This window comes from Polypterus senegalus, chromosome 11 (assembly GCF_016835505.1).
Source record: "Polypterus senegalus isolate Bchr_013 chromosome 11, ASM1683550v1, whole genome shotgun sequence".
NCBI classification, from domain to species: Eukaryota; Metazoa; Chordata; class Cladistia; order Polypteriformes; family Polypteridae; genus Polypterus; species Polypterus senegalus.
The window spans coordinates 109,743,261-109,765,044 of NC_053164.1; positions in this window are offsets into that span (position 1 = coordinate 109,743,261).

Sequence of the window (21,784 nt, forward strand, 5' to 3'; positions counted from 1 at the left end):
TCTGATCCTTTTCTTATTTGCAATGGTGATGGACAGGTTGACAGCCGGGATTAGAATGGAGTCCCTATGGACTATGATGTTTGCTGATGACATTGTGATTTGTAGCAATAGTAGGGATCAGGTTGAGGAGACCCTGGAGAGGTGGAGATATGCTCTAGAGAGGAGAGGAATGAAGGTCAGTAGGAACAAGACAGAATATATCTGTGTAAATGAGAGGGAGGTCAGTGGAATGGTGAGGATGCAAGGAGTATATCTGGTGAAGGTGGATGAGTTTAAATACTTGGGATCAACAGTACAGAGTAATGGGGAGTGTGGAAGAGAGGTGAAAAAGAGAGTGCAGGCAGGGTGGAATGGGTGGAGAAGAGTGTAAGGAGTGATTTGTGAAGCAAGATCGAAAGGGAAGGTCTACTGGACGGTAGTGAGATCAGCTATGTTATATGGGTTGGAGATGGTGGCACTGAACAGAAAGCAGGAGACAGAGCTGGAGGTAGCAGAGTTAAAGATACTAAGATTTGCATTCGGGGTGACGAGGATGGACAAGATCAGGAATGAGTACATTAGAGGGTTAGCTCAAGTTGGACGGTTGGGAGACAAAGATTGCATTGGTTTGGACATGTGCAGAGGAGAGATGCTAAGTATATTGGGAGAAGGATGCTAAGAATAGAGATGCCAGGCAAGAGAAAAAGAGGAAGGCCTAAGAAAAGGTTTATGGATGTGGTGAGAGAGGACATGCAGGTGATGGGTGTAACAGAACAGGATACAGAGGACAGAAAGATATGGAAGAAGATGATTCGCTATGGTGACCCCTAACAGGAGCAGCTGAAAGAAGAAGAAGAAAGTGTGGTACGACTACTGCTAAGTGAGGTGTGTGCTGTTGGAGAGATGTCTCCTGTTGTTACCACACTCTGCCCAAAATAGCTCATTTGGTGAAGTCCTTCTGGGACAAGACAACAAATCCCACAACAGGAGTAAACAGTGCAATTTTGTTGTCACAGACTCACTCACATGTTTAATGTAAAATAAGTGAGCCAAATACACAAATATTACAGGCTTCCCCCACATTGTGCAACTGAACCATTCCTGAAAGCCTCTCTGTAAGATGAATTTTTTTGATATAAATACATAATTATGATCAATTTAAATGTAAGTGTTCCCCCTATTTTATTTAAATAGCATAAATCTATACTAATAAAAGGCAAAGCCCTCACTGACTGACTAACTGACTGACTGACTGACTTACTCACTCACTCACTCACTCACTCACTCACTCACTCACTCACTCACTCACTCATCACTAATTCTCCAACTTCCCGTGTAGGTAGAAGGCTGAAATTTGGCAGCCTTATTCCTTACAGCTTACTTAAAAAAGTTAAGCAGGTTTCATTACGAAATTCTACGCGTGACAGTCATAACGGTCGACAACGTCCGTCATGTTGAACTTTCTTATTTATGGCCCCACCTTCACGAAATTTGGTAGGCAGCTTCCCTGCGCTAACCGAAACCGATGTACGTACTTATTTCGGTGGTATGACGCCACTTTCGGCCACCATATTGAACTTTCCAACGTCACTAATTCTCCAACTTCCCATGTAGGTAGAAACCTATGTACGTACTTATTTCGGTGGTATGATGCCACTGTCGGCCGCCATATTGAACTTTCCAATGGTCTTTGTTACTTATGGGCCCATTTTCAAGAAATTTGGTACGCGGGTTCCCAACGCTAACTGAATCCTACTTACGTACATATATATACGTCCATAGCCTGCAGCTCGGTCACCGTGTGAGGCGGCGTTGGGTCCCCCGTCCCAACGCCTCCCATGTTGTTGGCTGCCTGCCTATATAAGGCCGTCTGTCGTTCTGGTCTCTACATTCCCTTCCTTGCTTCGCCGCGGGATTCACTTCTCCCTGCTGATAACTACAGCATTTTTATTTAATCCAAGGCTTCTCTGCTGTTTTATTGTTCGTTTATTATGATTATAGTTATTGTGTAGGTATTTTAGACTTACTTTACATTGTTCAGGTACCCATTTCCTTTATTGTTCCAACCATACCCGCATTAACATGTCTATCAAGGTGATCACCATCGATCAAATAACTGTCACTTACCGAGTGGTTTCCATGCCCGGAGATGGCACCTATCTTTTCCATTCTCTTTGTTACATATTGCACGGCCATATCAGGCTCACTCTTGATATCTGGATGAACATTGTGTATTATGTATTGAATAACTGGGACAGGTTCAAGGTATGGACTGATGGCGGTACAGGAGATAATTATACTACACAGGAGCACTATAAGAGTGAAATGCTTAAGCCCTTCACCTATGCTTCTGCATGTGAGTTGATGGCTGCCGCTGAATTGTTCGGTTGTCGCTTTCAAGTGTACCGAAATGGCCAAATATTTTACACCTTTTGACAACTGCCAATGCCTCTTAAACATCTTAGATTGACAGGTGACGATTTCAGTAGTGGACACTTTGATGTTTATGAATGTTTCAACTCTCAAAAGCTGGATGTGAAGTTATCAATGAAACAGGTTGTATACTTACAACGCTTGACAGATGCCGAATGTCTCTTCAACACAAGTCCTACAAATACTGTCGTAATTGAAATAAACCATGAAACTCAAACCGATTATGACAGCAGCAATCCAAGCTGTGAGATTTGAAACAAGATTACTATTCACATGGCCAACTGTACGTTGCATGGTCAAGAGTAGGCTTAGGGCACAGCTTGGTCATATTACAACCGGAGGGCCAAACTCACAATGTGGTATACAAAGAGACCCTTAACAAATTATTATTGGTATATTTTCCCTCAGTTTAAAAAGGTTTAATTTTCTTCTTAATAAAAATTTTAAGGCAGTTATTCGCTGCTGCGAAGTGCGGGTATTTTGCTAGTGCATAATAAATGAAGATTGACAGAAAACATAAAAACAAACTCTAATGAGACATTGTTCCTTCAACAGATACTCTTTAATAAAGCTGTTTATTTACACATTATCGCTTTACATTCAAAAGAGTGGACACAGCAACTCTTTTGTCATCTCTTTTTGGAGCTGTGCTTCTAAAGATAATATGAGAAGACATCTGAGCGGCACAAGTGACCAGCAAACTGTACCAAAGGAACAGCTGTGAGAAGAACAACTGAGACTGGGCCTGTATGTCTGTGAGATGACTGCATGCATAAGCAGGGGCCTCATGTATAAACGGTGCATACGCACAGAAATGTTGTGTAAGAATGTTTCCACGTTCAAATCACGATGTATAAAACCTACACTTGGCATAAAGCCACGCACTTTTCCACGGTACCTCATACCTTGTCGTACGCAAGTTCTCTGCTCGGTTTTACAGACTGGCAGCACACAGCGTCAAAGCAATGCTACTGTTCCTGTGTGGTTACTCTTTATTTTCCTGAAGCGGCTTCATAAATACACTGAAACTAACCGCATATTGTTTATTAGTGTAATGCATCTGATTGTAATTAACTTGTAACAATATAATGGCCCAGGGAACAGCCATAGTATTCCAAATACCATAACTGCTTTAGCGTTGTTACTCTCACTTCTCCTTCTCCTTCTTCTTCTTCTTCTTCTTTCAGCTCCTCCTGTTAGGAGTTGCCACAGCGGATCATCTTTTAACATATTACTCTCACTGCACCACTCAGAGTATTTATATCACTGTATCTGAGTGTGAATCACAGCAGCAGCTGATCGGAAAGATAATTATCGGTATACAGCTTCAAAGACACGCTGTCTCAGCCACTGCAAAACGTTTTAAAGCCTTTCCTGTACGGACCTCGCGGTTCAGAAACAGTTTAATCCCAAGAACTTTAAATGCACTCAATCAAGTGCTCCTTGTAGAACTGTTTGTACTTATAAGTACAATCACCCCACTGTAAACTTGCACTACAGTTATAATATCACACAACCTGAGCCACTTTCTAAAGCGTGTATTTACATATGATGACGATATCATTTTTAAGGTGAAATGCAGCAAAATATGTTTATTAAATTATACACATAAAACTTCAACTTCATTTAAATAATCTATATTCTTCACTGGGAGTGTCTTTAAGGATAGAATAATTAAACATGTACTACAAAGATATTTCAATGTTCTTTAAACGTTTTGAAGAATCGGCGCTAAGCTTACAGATGGCTTAACTTCTATTACAAAGCTGATTGTGTGGCAATAGGGTATTTGGGGAAAGAAAAGCAAGGACTGCAGTAGCGGCTATGCCAATATATATTGAATATAAAGCAGAAAGAGAAAATAACAACACAGTTAAAAACGCAGCGACAAATTTCGGCAAAAGTTAAATGCTTGTGTCATGAGCAGGAGGTGGCTATGCAGTGTCTGCAACAGACGAGGCCATCCACCGTGCATAAGCTACCTTACTGACATTGGCGGACGAAGAAGCCACTGATTCTTCCTCTGCCCAGTGCCACCACAAGCCTAGAGCCGCCCCTGAGTACTGCTGCAATAAATTATTTCATCGAAGGTCGTACACAATCACTGTGCCGTGAAACTCATGTTTAATAACGTGCTTTAACTCCTATCATCATAAAAATGATATCACGTATACATCTCAGTATTTTAGTTATTCAGAGAGCTGTAATATCACGAATGTAATGGACTCTGTGTCCAGTTGGAGGAAGAGAGCTGGTTTAAGAAGTAAGTAGTGATTCACACACATAGGCACATAGAAGATCAAATACAAAACAAAGCATTTAACGTGCTACTTTAATTATGATGTGATTTGAGAAACTGTTTAATTAAACGATTTTAAGGTGAAGTTTATGATGTTCTACTTTAATGACAAAATAAACTACGTGATTAAAGTGGAAATGTCGAGATTAAAGTTGACATTTTGTGCTTTTTCCCCACCGTGTGCCTTTTTTCTCTGTACCCTAATAAGCTTTCATATGACACTCAGACAGTGGGCTACAACTCTTCTCTTCACGGCGACTTTGATATGTGACTTCTTTTTTATTTCCGGCACTGTGCGATTTTGTGGATGTGAGCTTTCAAGTTTCTCAACACGCTATGTCACTCGATCAACTTCCTTTTGTTGATTATATCACGGTTTATTTGAACAAATAGTATGTTTTTCCTTTGCCTCCACTTAGTATCCGCTGAAATTCTTATATTTTCCCCCGTGCTTTTCCCATTGTCTTTTCACAGAAGGCTGAGCTTATGGGCGATTTATATTGATTTGCATAGTCAAATAGGCGTAATTCTGGGAGGAGTTGTGGCGTTACATAATGTGCGTGCAGGAGCGTTAGTTTTCACGGTGATCGGGATTTATGTAGCGGAAGAACGTGGAAGTTGGAGTACGCACAGATTCCTGCATCTGGATTTTTCTGTGCGTAAGCACATTTCGGCTTTTGTGCTTACGCCATGTTATAGTGCGAGTTCTACGCACGCCGTTATACATGAGGCCCCAGATGTTAGTGTTAGCAAGTCACACTTCTGAAAGCCCTCACAGTCTTTGGAACCACGAACATCTGAGTCTATTGTGGTTTATCAGATGAAAAATGTATTAAATGATGTTCTTGGTATACCTGAATTTATGTAAACCAATTCAGGGAATATCGGTAAAAAATCCTTTTTGTCATAACTCGGCAGTGTATTGCAGCCAGCAGAATATACATGTAGGCATACTGATGCCCAATCTCCGTCTGTCCACCCCTACATTTTATTTTCTCTCTGGATTGAACATCACACAATCACTTACTACAATTTATAGATTCTTATTAACTTGACCTGTATGTCAGAATAATTAACATCTAGGGCCTGCAAATTCCACACGGACAGAGGCAGAGACAGGATTTAAATCTGATATTCTCACATTTTTGCCTAATGATTTCTATCTATACTTTCTTTTTATTTTTCTTTACATGACTGCTTCTCTTGTAATTATATATAAAGATCATTTAAAAAGCAGGTTAAATTTTCAGTTGTTTTGTTAAAATGTTCAGTTTTATTTATTTTTTTAATACAATTGATGGTTCAGAGCTTATTGTTTTTAAGAAGAGTTGTGTTGCCCCTGGAAACCCTCACCCAATTATTTAAATAATGTGTTGTAATGTAATTGAAGCCTGGTGTCTGGAGAGGGCTCAGTTCTTCACGGATAGGTTCTAACCACCATACTAATGAACTGGATTAAGTGTGAAAATCAATGGATGAATGACACGTCCACAGTGCTACTGACTTTAAATAGTGGTGAATCTCTGAAGAACGATGGATTTCCAAAACTCAACCTGCTATATCCTAACTGCAGGGTCACGGGGGTCTGCTGGAGCCAATCCCAGCAAACACAGGGCACAAGGCAGGCAACAAACCCCAGGCAGGGCGCAAGCCCACCGCAGGGCGTGCACACAGACACACACACACACCAAGCACACACTAGGGACAATTTAGGATCACCAAATACCTAACCTGCATGTCTTTGGACTGTGGGAGGAAACCCACGCAGACACGGGGAGAACATGCAAACTCCACGCAGGGAGGACCCGGGAAGCGAACCGGGTCTCCTTACTGTGAGGCAGCAGCTCTACCATGCCGCCCAAAACTCAACATTAACTACTAACTAATACAGAGATATTTTTGGGTTTCATTTATGTTAATCAATTCCAAAATACTTGTTTACTATCTGTTTAAACAAATCTGTGTCTTTTGGTGTGCTCATTATATAATTAGTAATTTATAACGTTTGTATTTCTATATGCTTCACATGTACTCAGTGAAAGGTACTAAAAAAATAAAATTTAATTGAATTGAATTATGTTATTAATATGAATTCATCTTTCCAGGTATTAACTAATTCCCAGTTAAAGGACCTCAGCTAGCTCATTATTTAAACTTTCTCAGTTATCCTTCACTAACTTTTCACTAACTCTTTGATGTCCGGGTTGCCTGCAGCTGGTGTAATATCTGTGAACATCTGTAACATTGGTAGTCATAGACTGTGATGGACTAGAGTAAATGAGGAATAACAGCTTGTGTAAAAATTCACACATTGCTTCTATACCAACCAAAATCAGTGAGCAAACAATGTAGTGCGATTGTCCATTAATAAATAAGTCAATTAATAATCCAGTAAAAACAGTGAAGTGCAGAAGATATAATCCATCAATAAATACAATAAAATCCAAGAGTCACGTATCGTCCAGAATTGGGTTCCCTTTCCTAACACTCCACTCTGAGTCCAGTGCATCTTTCTTTTTCATCTCCCCTGCCCTTTTGTCTTCTCAGGTGGTAAAGATGTTGTTAGCTATGGTTCCTCTTCATTGCTGCTGTCCTGACCACCATCCTTCGGGATCTCTGTCTTCAATATGTTCTCTACGGCATCTACAGGAGTCCAATCCATTACTCTCCATTCCTCCATAGTGCTCGGTGGAGGATGATACGCCTTTGAAGTGCCATTCATCTCGCTCCATTGCGGGGCCATTCACCACCTTCCTCCTCACCATTGAGCTGGCTCACACTCCAATTTCTTTCTTAACCTTTATTTTCTTTTTCAAACTCCCTTCTAACCTACTCCAACTCCTTGTATACTATCATGGGTACAGGTGCCTTAATTTGGCTCAACCAATCCCACTTTCACATGCAAATGTGATATAGCCAATCTACGGATCAATCACTCTGGGGCTGCTCAGCATTACTGCTGCACACACCAATGGAGCCCAAGTCCACTGCTTTTACTCTTAAAGCTGCCAACGCCACAGACTTCTAACATGATGTACTACAAATATTTATTTTTAATTCAAGAGCTGAGGGAAAGATGCCAAGAACCACTCCTAGACACAATTACAGTTAATTGCAGAGTATACTCAGTCATATTTGAATAATTTGGAAGCATTGACTCCATAAATATTGACCGGACTTAAAGGCTGTTCAGTGTGGTGAAAGTTAATATGCAAATAAGAAACCAAGAAACAAAGTTTCATCCCCATATCAATACACCCCACCCATCTGCTCTGATCATCACGACTTTGTGCACAGAGATGAAGTCATAAAGCTACAGCATATGAGGCATCTCACATTGCTGTATAACGAGTATCTGGAATAGCAAGAAAATCAACGATATTGTGTACATGTGATACAAGGTACAGAAAAAATGTCAGTTGATCTTGATTGTTAGGAAAAATTGATCTGAGTTATGAAAATGATTCAAACCTGTTGTGCTGTCGTGTTCATTGTGTTTGGTCAGAGTAATCTGGAGAGGTAAAAGCAGATGCTGGCCATATCCTTTAGAAGCTTTGACAGGAACAACGATGTGACATCTAAAGTTCAAAGGGCTACCAAGCTTGACTCCAAATCTGACTAAAGAAGACAACTGGATATATTTCCAGAAGGTAAAGTTCAGTGAGCACATACTAAAAGATGAAGCTTTTATTTATTCATTGTTGTTTGGACGTCTGTGAATTTATCTACATTTGATGTCATTGGACAAGCAGGTCACGCTAATTTTTCAGTTGTCTGAATGGAAAATAGGTAGAATGTAGAAGTATGAAACTGTCATGCGACTGTAAACTTGAATCACCATCAAAGACAACAATCGACATGCTGTCAGAGAAGTACGAGCACATTCCTCCCCTCAAAGGCCACATGAGTTCTTCGTTGGTTTCTGGAAAGCATTATTGTCAAAAGTTAAGTCCTGAACTGTGATTGAAATATTTGAAAAGTCAGGTGAATGCATTGACCTTACGAGACCAACATGTTATTAACACCTTAATGATGTTTAAATTAAATTTGCTCTAAAAACAGTTATAGTTTTGCCAGGAGCTGAAAGCAGCAAAATGTCATAATAACAATATTAAAGGGTGGATGCCATTCTGAGCACCTTGTAAAAATGAATTAAAATCATTGGAAATCAGATGCCCTCTCTCCTTGTGAAAGCGCTCAACAGGTAATTAGATTGATTACTGTGGAGCATTTCTGGCAGATGCCCAGTGGTGGAGTCTGTCATTAAAATGCAAATCAGTTTCATTATTTGCTTAAGTGAACACACAGAATAATGACACCTGTTCATCTCATAAAAGATTTCTTTTTTTCATTTTGTTTTAATATAGAAGACAATAAAAGTTTTCTGGAAGAATGCAGGGATTATTGTACCCTCGTTTCTGTTCTGGAAAAGTTTTAAAGATATTTAAACAGCCACATTTTATATACTGTCACAAACTCCACACAGAGCCATAGCAAGGTTTGGGACAGCCACCCGTATATTTGGTTTCCTGGCTGCAAAAATTGAAAATAATGATAGCACTGATGTGCACAAAACCAAGTCCAAAACAGAACTGAGGGAATAGGGAAAAGGTGGAGGCTTTTAAAGGGGAGGACAGGAAGTGAGGTCAGAAGTGTCGGGCTCGTAAGGGTCTTCAGCCATAGGCTCGAGCCCAGACATGACATCACAGGGTCCGTTGCCGAGAAGGTCTTCTCCCATATGCTTGGACCCGGAAGTGACGTCAAGAATTCCAGGTGGAATCTCCCGTGAATGGTCTACAGGAAAAGGGAGAAAAAAAGTCAGTGCACTCTGCCACATCCCGGTCTGATTTGGAGTTGCCCTTACTGAAGCCCTTTAGCAGCCTCCCATGCACACATGTGTGACAATACATATATACTGTGATTAAAACATAAACAAAGATAAAGGGTTCAGGCACCGAATAGTAATCTCTGTCTCTTGTATTGCGCACAAAATTCACAAAAAAAATATGTCTTTACAGACTAGAGTCTCTGGCCAGAATGGCGGTGTTGTCAGTTACAAAGTTAATGAGGTGGAAGGGGCGTGATCAGGCACCCCAGACATCATGTGTCATTGGGCCATGATTCTCCGGATCAGCAGCAGTAAAGAGACGAGAGTCGTCTGGAGGCAGTGGCAACCTGAGAGTTGGGGTGGAATTGGAAGTCAATAAGCCCTGATGGCATGCCTGTGTGATGATATCTATACTAATAAAAGGCAAAGCCCTCACTCACTCACTCACTCACTCACTGACTCATCACTAATTCTCCAACTTCTCACTCAGTCACTCACTCACTCACTCACTCACTGACTCATCACTAATTCTCCAACTTCCCGTGCGGGTGGAAGGCTGAAATTTGGCAGGTTCATTCCTTACAGCTTCCTTACAAAAGTTGGGCAGGTTTCATTTCGAAATTCTACGCGTAATGGTCATAACTGGAAGCTGTTTTTCTCCATTTACTGTAATGGAGATGAGCTTGAACGCTGTGGGGGCGGAGTTTCGTGTGACATCATCACGCCTCACACATAATCACGCAGTACATAGAAAATCAGGAAGACCTCCAAAAAGTGCTGAAGAAAACATGCATTATATAATTTAGAAGGCAGCGAAACAATAAGAAGCGAGCGAGTGACATATACAACCATATTGATGAGTTCTGCTACTTCAGAAACAAAGCACGATGTAAACCTACACTTTAAATTAAGTTCATAGACAGGCTGCCGCTGGCGTTTGTAATTTAGTGCCTGCCCATATAAGGCCGTCCGTCACCGGCAATCCAATAGCAAACTCCCACTAAATATTCACGGGTGAAGGACTGTGCTTATGGAGAGGAAGATGAGATGGTCAGGGTGGTGTTTGACACAAACTCAGCGAAACTGCGAGAGAAAGTTTTAAGTGCCAGGACTAAGGTAACATTAAATACAGCCACGGACATAGCACGAGATGGCACCAGCACAGCTGGGAACCTTCGATGCATGTACACCGAGTGGCTCACGTGAACTGACGCAGTGCACAGATAAAAAGCAACAGTTCCAAAGAGCTGAACAAAACCGAATTACACAATTGAAAAGGCAGCAAAAATATGAAGCGCCTGATAAGCATATTCATAAATCCAGCTACTGCGGAAACAAAGCACACGGTGGAAAAAGTCAATGTCCCGATAAAGGAAGACAGTGTAAAAAAAACCCGTGCGTGCAGTGTGTCAGGTCTCAGATAAAGAAGAAGACGAGCTGTTTATTGATGCAGTAAGAAACGAATCGATGAATGAAACCTGTCATCTTTACAACGATTGACAAACACGGAATGTAACTTGAACACAACACATCCTACAAATATGAACCTGGTTGAAAGAAATAATGATAATCAAATCATTGATGACAGCAACACTCAGTAACACTCACAAAACAAATACTGTACAGTCATGTGAAAACATTAGGACACCCTTTGAAAGCATGTGGTTTTTGTAACATTTTTAATAAATGGTTATTTCATCTCCGTTTCAACAATACAGAGAGATTAAAGTAATCCAACTAAACAAAGAAAACTGAAGAAAAGTCTTTTCAAGATCTTCTGTAAATGTCATTCTACAAAAATGCCTATTCTAACTGAGGAAAAAGATAGGACACCCTCACATGTATTCCCTCTTAAATTGGCTCAGATCTCACACAGGTATATCACACCAGGTGCACATAATTAGTAGATCGTTACTCTGCATGTTGAATGAGGCTTGCCCTATTTAAACCTCAGACATTTAGTTTGGTGTGCTCCTGACTGTTGAAGTGAGAGTGAGCACCATGGTGAGAACAAAAGAGCTGTCAGAGGACTTCAGAAAAAAGATTGTAGCAGCCTATGAGTCTGGGAAGGGATTTAAAAAGATCTCAAAAGATTTTGAAATCAGCCATTCCACTGTCCGGAAGATAGTCTACAAGTGAAGGGCTTTCAAAACAACTGCCAACATGCCCAGGACTGGTCGCCCCAGCAAGTTCACCCCAAGAGCAGACCGCAAGATGCTAAAAGAGGTCTCCAAAAACCCTAAAGTGTCATCTCGAGAACTACAGCAGGCTCTGGCTACTGTTGATGTAGAAGTACATGCCTCTACAATCAGAAAGAGACTGTACAAGTTTAACTTGCATGGGAGGTGTGCAAGGAGGAAACCTTTGCTTTCCAAGAGAAACATCGAGGCCAGACTGACATTTGCCAGAGATAAAGTTGACAAAGACCAGGACTTCTGGAATAATGTTCTTTGGACAGATGAGTCCAAAATTGAATTATTTGGACACAACAGCAGAGGACATGTTTGGCGTAAACCAAACACAGCATTCCAAGAAAAGAACCTCATACCAACTGTGAAGCATGGAGGTGGAAGTGTCATGGTTTGGGGCTGCTTTGCTGCAGCAGGACCTGGTCAGCTCACCATCATAGAATCCACGATGAATTCTACTGTGTATCAGAAGGTGCTTGAAGAACATGTGAGACCATCAGTTAGAAAATTAAAGCTGAAGCGGAACTGGACCATGCAACATGACAATGACCCAAAACATACTAGTAAATCAACCAAAGATTGGCTGAAAAGAAGAAATGGAGAGTCCTGGAATGGCCAAGTCAAAGTCCAGATTTGAATCCCATTGAGATGCTGTGGGGTGACTTGAAAAGGGCTGTACGTGCAAGAAACCCTCAAACATCTCACAGCTGAAAAGTTCTGCATTGAGGAGTGGGGTAAAATTTCCTCAGACCGATGTCGAAGACTGGTAGATGGCTACAAGAACCGTCTCACTGCAGTTATTTCAGCCAAAGGAGGTAACACTCGCTATTAGGGGCAAGGGTGTCCTATCTTTTCCTCAGTTAGAATAGGCATTTTTGTAGAATGACATTTACAGAAGATCTTGAAAAGACTTTTCTTCAGTTTTCTTTGTTTAGTTGGATTACTTTAATCTCTCTGTATTGTTGAAACGGAGATGAAATAACCATTTATTAAAAATGTTACAAAAAACCACATGCTTTCAAAGGGTGTCCTAATGTTTTCACATGACTGTATATTGACAGTCATGTTACGTTATTTTTAAAATGTTCCCTTTTCTTTTTCTAGCTTTTTAACACACTACTTCTCCGCTGCGATACGCGGGTATATATATATATATGTATATATATATATATATATATATATCCCGATCTACATACTCGAATAATGGATACTTTATTCGCCATCAATGATTGTTTTGGTAAAGCCATACTCAGTGTATTCATTAGATGAACGGTAAAAAAGTAAGAGCGAGGGGAGGATGACTTATTGAGGCATGCAGGCTGTAGTGCGCGTCAACTCTATCTGAATTGCGCGATCACATTTGAAAAAATATATCTTTTCAAGTTCTATTTAGTCCATATGTGTCAAACTCAAGGGCCGGGCCACATCCGCCCGCGTGTAATTATATCCGCCCGAGATCATTTTATATACTGTATTATTGTTATTAAGGGCCGGGTATATGAAGCGCTGGTAACACAATAAACTACAGATCCCATAATGCAGCGCTTCAGCTGCCTTGCTGAACACTTACCGCGTTAATCAAGTCTAGCTTATGATGCTGCAAGTTATTGCGAAGCTAGCTCACACGATGCTGAAGAGAAAAGTTGATTCTGAAAATAGAGCCTTTAAAACCGATGGGAGGCTGAGTATATGTTTACTGAACCCGTGTGTCTCATTTGTGGAGCTAATGTGGCTGTAATTACAGAATTTAATCTAAGACGGCACTATGAGACAAAACATCAGGGTAACCTGAATGCAATGCAGAAGATACAGAAAGCAGAAGAATTAAATAAGAATCTGACACTTCAGCGGACGTTTTAACCCGTGCACAATCTCAAAGTGATTTCAAGTGAAGCTGCTTTTATGGGAGACACAAATGCACCAGTGCAACTTGCCCCACTTTCCCTGTTGCCAAGTAATGTTAAACCAAGTCGTCACTACGGTGTTCCTAAATACGCACTTTGCTGATAAACTGAGCGCACTGAGTTTGCACGGCGCTTTGGTGACTTTGAAGAACAAAAAAAGTCCGTCTACATGCGGCTCGAACCTCGTGCATGTTTGGTAGCACATATCTGTGTGAGAAGCTCTTCTCAGTGATAAAGACTAACAAAACAGCACACAGGAGTCGCCTCACTGATGAGCACCTGTAATCCATCCTGAGAATCTCCACAACACAGAACCTCACACCAAACAGAAACAAACTTGTTGCCAAAAAAAGATGCCAGGCGTCCAGCTCTAAAATGACATATGAGCAAAGACAACTGAATGATTTGATTTGTTATTGCTGAAAGGAACACATTTTATTTATATTTCCAGGTTTTGTTATGCAGCATGTTCATATTTGAATTTGTATAATTTTGAAAGGATATATTTTTATGGAGAGCAGAATCTTTTGGGATATTTAAAATCTAAGTTTATTTTTTATATAAATTTACATAAGAGTAAAGAAATTTGAATGTTTGTTCTTTTAAGTTATTTAAGGTTTGAGTTGATTTATTCACAAATAATATTCCTGTCTGTTTTTACCATTCCTACCAAAGATATTTCTGTCGAGTAAATAAAAATTCCTTCTATTTAAAATTTAAATAGAACTTAAACAAATACGATAGTTCATAATATCCACGCAGACTTGCACGTAAGAGCAGGAGTTATCCGTTTTAACAAGCAGCGTATTGCACTGATACGAAATAGCTGTGTGTGTATATATGTAGATATGTATGTATATGTATATATATGTTTATATATGTGTGTGTGTATGTATATATATATATGTATTTGTGTGTATGTATGTGTATATATGTAGATATATATGTATGTATATATGTGTATGTGTATATGTGTGTATATGTATAGATATGTATAGATATGTATATATATATGTTTATGTGTGTGTGTGTGTAAATATATATATATATATTTATATATATATATATATATATATATATATATATATATGACAGCAACACTCATCACTCACAACAGTGACAAAACAATTACATTGACAATCATGTTACGTTATTTTCAAAATGTTTCCTTTTCTTTTTCTTTGCTTCTTCAACACACTACTTCTCCGCTGCGAAGCGCGGGTATTTTGCTAGTATATATATATAATGACACGTGAGTCACTGTCTTCCACCCCAAAACATGAGACTGAATCTCAGTACTTTAGGAAAACCAGCTTTATTGTACTTGAAACAGGAACAGCACGGTCGTTTATTGCAGGGGGATCTACCACTCTTCTATACACAGACAAAGCAAATGGGCAGGGTCGGGGCATTCAGTGGCCAAGTTATACTGTTACCTGCATTTATAATGTCCCTTTTATCACCCATTGGTGACAGGCACTTATAGTGTGACCACGATCAGCTTATATTTATTTCTGTGGTACTATGTTGCAGCGCTGCGAACCAGTGGTTGCCTCAGCAACAGACAAGCAGCCCTCCACAGATGATGTAGTCTCACTTCAGCATATCGACCCGTTTGGGTGGGGGTTCCCAAAAGAAACCTCACTATATATATATATATATATATACAGTCACAAAAACGAGACATACAGATAAAGGTTTGGGGCAGCCACCTGTATAATATGGTATCCTGGCTGCAAAGCCGTTTTTTATCAAATACACCGCACTGATGTGCATTCAACTCAGTCCAGAACAAGACTGAGGAAAAAGGAAAAAAGGGCAGGCTTTTAAAGGGGAAGGCAGGAAGTGAGGTCATAAGGATCGGGCCCATGTTCTTCAATCATTGGTTCGAGCCCTGACGTGACATCACAGGGGCTGGAACCGGTAGGGTCTACTTCCATTATCTTCCACATCTCGGCATGCCTCAGAACTGCCCTTTAGCTGCCTCCCATGCGCACGTGTGTGACAATTTATACTATATATATATATATATATACATACAGTGCATCCGGAAAGTATTCACAGCGCATCACTTTTTCCACATTTTGTTATGTTATAGCATTATTCCAAAATGGATTAAATTCTTTTTTTTCCTCAGAATTCTACACACAACACCCCATAATGACAACGTGAAAAAAGTTTACTTGAGGTTTTTGCAAATATATTAAAAATAAACAAACTGAGAAATCACATGTACATAAGTGTTCACAGCCTTTGCTCAATACTTTGTTGATGCACCTTTGGCAGCAATTACAGCCTCAAGTCTTTTTGAATATGATGCCACAAGCTTGGCACACCTATCCTTGGCCAGTTTCACCCATTCCTCTTTGCAGCACCTCTCAAGCTCCATCAGGTTGGAGGGTAAGCGTCGGTGCCCAGCCATTTTAAGATCTCTCCAGAGATGTCCAATCGGATTCAAGTCTGGGCTCTGGCTGGGCCACTCAAGGACATTCACAGAGTTGTCCTGAAGCCACTCCATTGATATCTTGGCTGTGTGCTTAGGGTTGTTGTCCTGCTGAAAGATGAACCGTCGCCCCAGTCTGAGGTCAAGAGCACTCTGGAGCAGGTTTTCATCTAGGATGTCTCTGTACATTGCTGCAGTCATCTTTCCCTTCATCCTGACTAGTCTCCCAGTTCCTGCTGCTGAAGAACATCCCCACAGCATGATGCTGCCACCACCATGCTTCACTGTAGGGATGGCATTGGCCTGGTTTTGAGCGGTGCCTGGTTTCCTCCAAATGTGATGCCTGGCATTCACAGCGAAGAGTTCAATCTTTGTCTCTTCAGACCAGAGAATTTTGTTTCTCATGGTCTGAGAGTCCTTCAGGTGCCTTTTGTCAAACTCCAGGCGGGCTGCCATGTGCCTTTTACTAAGGAGTGGCTTCCATCTGGCCACTCTACCATACAGGCCTGATTGGTGGATTGCTGCAGAGATGGTTGTCCTTCTGGAAGGTTCTCCTCTCTCCACAGAGGACCTCTGGAGCTCTGACAGAGTGACCATCGGGTTCTTGGTCACCTCCCTAACTAAGGCCCTTCTCCCCCGATCGCTCAGTTTAGATGGCTGGCCAGCTGTAGGAAGAGTCCTGGTGGTTTCAAACTTCTTCCACTTATGGATGATGGAGTCCACTGTGCTCATTGGGACTTTCAAAGCAGCAGAAATTTTTTCTGTAACCTTCCTCAGATTTGTGCCTCGAGACAATCCTGTCTCGGAGGTCTACAGACAATTCCTTTGACTTCATGCTTGGTTTGTGCTCTGACATGAAATGTCAACTGTGGGACCTTATATAGACAGGTGTGTGCCTTTCCAAATCATGTCCAATCAACTGAATTTACCACAGGTGGACTCCAATTAAGCTGCAGAAACATCTCAAGGATGATCAGGGGAAACAGGATGCCCCTGAGCTTCATGGCAAAGGCTGTGAATACTTATGTACGTGTGATTTCTCAGTTTGTTTATTTTTAATAAATTTGCAGAAATCTCAAGTAAACGTTTTTCATGTCATTATGGGGTGTTGTGTGTAGAATTTAATCCATTTTGGAATAAGGCTGTAACATAACAAAATATGGAAAAAGTGATGCGCTGTGAATACTTTCCAGATGCACTGTATATATATATATATATATATATATATATATATATATATATATATATATATATATATATATATATTTAGTCACACACGTGCGATTAGGAGGCAGTCAAACAGCCTAAAGGTGAGTCAAACTTTGCGAGATAAGGGTTTTTCCCATGGTACTTACCTGAATCTCTTCTCTCTACAGAAAACCGAGGAAAAATAATTACCTCTACTTCCGGGTTCCAAAATGGCCGCCATGACGTCACTTCCAGCAACTCGAGATGACGTCACATCCGGTTCTTTCAACTGACATCACTTCCGGTCTCATCTTGATGACGCTGTTTCCGTCTCCAGCATTCAGTGTCACTTCCTGTCAACCATTTCCTGTCCCATAATTCAATACTGTATAAAAATGCCATCTTGTTTCATAAACACTGTCAAGTGTAACCTTCCAGGATTCTTGATCAATTTATTTCGCAACGTTTGCTTTCTTTTGTCCACTGGACAATATACGCGGACGGTCCCCAAAACTTTATTTTGTGGATTGTATTTTTATTTTGAATACATTCTACAATATATATATATATATATATATATATATGTATATATATATGTATATATATACATATATATATATATATATATATATATATAGAGAGAGAGAGAGAGAGAGAGAGAGAAAGAGATGTATGATGCAGAAAGTGCTACAAAAAGTAGTTGGAAAGATGCAGGATCAAATGCCTTAAAATGCCACTCTCCAAATCTCACGGCCAAAAAGTCAATAAAAGTGTTTCACTTGCTAATGCCTTGGCTTTTACCCGGCTAAAATGTCTTCTTTCTCATACATAGTGTTCCATCTCCAGTGAGAAGATGTGTAAAGGCTAGGTGACATTAGGCGATTTTTTCAATGATTTTTAGTCATAGCCTCCATTTACATAATCTTAGAGATTTAAAAGCAGTTGGTGGTGTGCTCCAATATAATCATTCATGTGACATGCCCAGCAATTAATTCCAACTAGCCTATGACTTGCTCCGTTACGTGAAAAAAGTTTGATTTTTTTCGCTAGTTGTAGGGGTGTGCTCGGTGTACACGAGAGATGGCAGCTAATGAATGCTATTTAGGACTGTGTTTCAGCCAAGGTCCAGTGCTGGGTTTAAATACAGTTTTTTTGTCTATTTTATTCATTTAACAGTGTTAATTATTTAATTTCTATGTGTCAATGTGTTTTTTGAACAGTTTTTTGTGTTTTGGTGGAGGTCCCCCATGAAGCGGAGCCCTCAGCCCTTTAAAGGCTTTGGAAAACGCACGTTCCCCTGAAATACAATCATGATCAAATCTTGAGCTTGGTCCAGATGTCGAAAATGTTCCTTAGCAATAGTATCAGCAAATGCAGTTTAAAAAACATTGAGCCCTGCATCCACGTGTTTACTCTCTACTTGATAAAGGCTGTCTTTCCAATTCAAAAATATCTCTCACCTGTGCTGTTTACTGTTCAGCCTTAATGAGAAGGAGTTGGAGGACAGTAGACGACACCTTCTGTGTAGTATGCTCTGAATGGGTACCTCATGTCTGTAGTTTTTAGGCATTTTGAGCTAATGAAGGTCCAGCTAAAAGGCACAATATCTGCTTACAAGCCCTGCCCTGCTCTTGAGTCAATTTCTATGACTGTATATTTAAAGCTGCCCAGAGCCAAACCAGTGTCCTGTTTTTATTAATAACCCAGTGGCTTACTGTCACACATTGATTTCTATAACACCGTGCTCCTTTATAGCCATTTGAATTACAAAGCAGTTCCTGCGGAGATCAATTAGGGCAGCAAAAAGCTCTGCTTTGTGTGGACTACTGTAAGTGTGGGGACCTTAAAACAGGCTGGGGGGCAGTGTTTAACAACTGGTGGGCTATGTTGTGCTAAATAGCCTGTTCTTCACAAAATTGTACTTATGATCCTAAGACTGCTTGAGTGGCAGTTGTAAAAGTAATGTAACCAACTGGGATCTTAGATTAAAATACTATGAAGCTGTGAGTTCTAGAGCTTGTGTGAATACACCTTTCTTTATTGTTATTTTGCTTTTATTTCACTTAACACTTCCCTTTGTCAGAGAATAGTGTGTTACAATGGAACAGCACACTAAATAGAAAAATGGTGTGAGGCCACTAAGAGAGCCACAAAAACAGACCAGGGCTTTGCCTAGCATACCTAGAATGAGCCTCACCCTAGACAGCCTGACCTCCCAACTCCACAAGCAGGTCTGTCCAGGTCCTAAAAATGGGGTGCAGACTTTTAAAGTTCAACTAACTTTAAATATCCCAAAGTATATCGAAATGTGTCTCAAGGGCAAGGGAAATCATGGGAACAACATTGGCTTGAGAAACAGAAGGATTTATTAATATCAGTGTTTCTTAATCTATGGGCTGCGTAAATGTCTGTGATTCACATTCATTCACATGGGGATTCTGTGCCAAATGATATGGCACCCACTATATAGCAAACTTTTTATTGTGGCAGTATGTGAAACAATGTGGTTGACGCATCACGGTGAACTTCTGTTCATTTCTGTTTCATGAAAGTATAATAGAATAAAAATTCCCCACTTCCTATCTCACAATCTAGTAAACACAGCAAAGACGCACATAAGAAAGGGAAAGAGAGAGAAACGAGCAACTGACCGATAAGCTTTTAAGTTGAACTTTGAAATGCTGAAATGTAAATAACAGGTGAGGAACAAGGATGTGATGATGAAGGGTAAGTGAATTGGGTTAGAGTACATATACAGTGGTGTGAAAAACTATTTGCCCCTTCCTGATTTCTTATTCTTTTGCATGTTTGTCACACAAAATGTTTCTGATCATCAATCACATTTAACCATTAGTCAAATAAAACACAAGTAAACACAAAATGCAGTTTTTAAATGATGGTTTTTATTATTTAGGGAGAAAAAAATCCAAACCTACATGGCCCTGTGTGAAAAAGTAATTGCCCCCTTGTTAAAAAATAACCTAACTGTGGTGTATCACACCTGAGTTCAATTTCCGTAGCCACCCCCAGGCCTGATTACTGCCACACCTGTTTCAATCAAGAAATCACTTAAATAGGAGCTGCCTGACACAGAGAAGTAGACCAAAAGCACCTCAAAAGCTAGACATCATGCCAAGATCCAAAGAAATTCAGGAACAAATGAGAACAGAAGTAATTGAGATCTATCAGTCTAGTAAAGGTTATAAAGCCATTTCTAAAGCTTTGGGACTCCAGCGAACCACAGTGAGAGCCATTATCCACAAATGGCAAAAAACATGGAACAGTGGTGAACCTTCCCAGGAGTGGCCGGCCGACCAAAATTACCCCAAGAGCGCAGAGACGACTCATCCGAGAGGTCACAAAAGACTCCAGGACAACGTCTAAAGAACTGCAGGCCTCACTTGCCTCAATTAAGGTCAGTGTTCACGACTCCACCATAAGAAAGAGACTGGGCAAAAACGGCCTGCATGGCAGATTTCCAAGACGCAAACCACTGTTAAACAAAAAGAACATTAGGGCTCGTCTCAATTTTGCTAAGAAACATCTCAATGATTGCCAAGACTTTTGGGAAAATACCTTGTGGACTGATAAGACAAAAGTTGAACTTATTGGAAGGCAAATGTCCTGTTACATCTGGCGTAAAAGGAACACAGCATTTAAGAAAAAGAACATCATACCAACAGTAAAATATGGTGGTGGTAGTGTGATGGTCTGGGGTTGTTTTTCTGCTTCAGGACCTGGAAGGCTTGCTGTGATAGATGGAACCATGAATTCTACTGTCTACCAAAAAATCCTGAAGGAGAATGTCCGGCCATCTGTTCGTCAACTCAAGCTGAAGCGATCTTGGGTGCTGCAACAGGACAATGGCCCAAAACACACCAGCAAATCCACCTCTGAATGGCTGATGAAAAACAAAATGAAGACTTTGGAGTGGCCTAGTCAAAGTCCTGACCTGAATCCAATTGAGATGCTATGGCATGACCTTAAAAAGGCGGTTCATGCTAGAAAACCCTCAAATAAAGCTGAATTACAACAATTCTGCAAAGATGAGTCAGCCAAAATTCCTCCAGAGCGCTGTAAAAGACTCATTGCAAGTTATCGCAAACGCTTGATTGCAGTTATTGCTGCTAAGGGTGGCCCAACCAGTTATTAGGTTCAGGGGGCAATTACTTTTTCACACAGGGCCATGTAGGTTTGGATTTTTTTTTTCTCCCTAATTAATAAATTCATTTAAAACTGCATTTTGTGTTTACTTGTGTTATATTTGACTAATGGTTAAATGTGTTTGATGATCAGAAACATTTTGTGTGACAAACATGCAAAAGAATAAGAAATCAGGAAGGGGGCAAATAGTTTTTCACACCACTGTAAATTGAGGAGTATTATGGACAAAATTAAGTAAATTACTAAATGCACAAATAAATAAAAGTACTGTGAAATGTGACAGTAGACAAAGAAAAATCGCATAAAATGTGGTTTGTAAATGTGTCACGAAATAACTTTTTTTTCTTTTTTTTATTT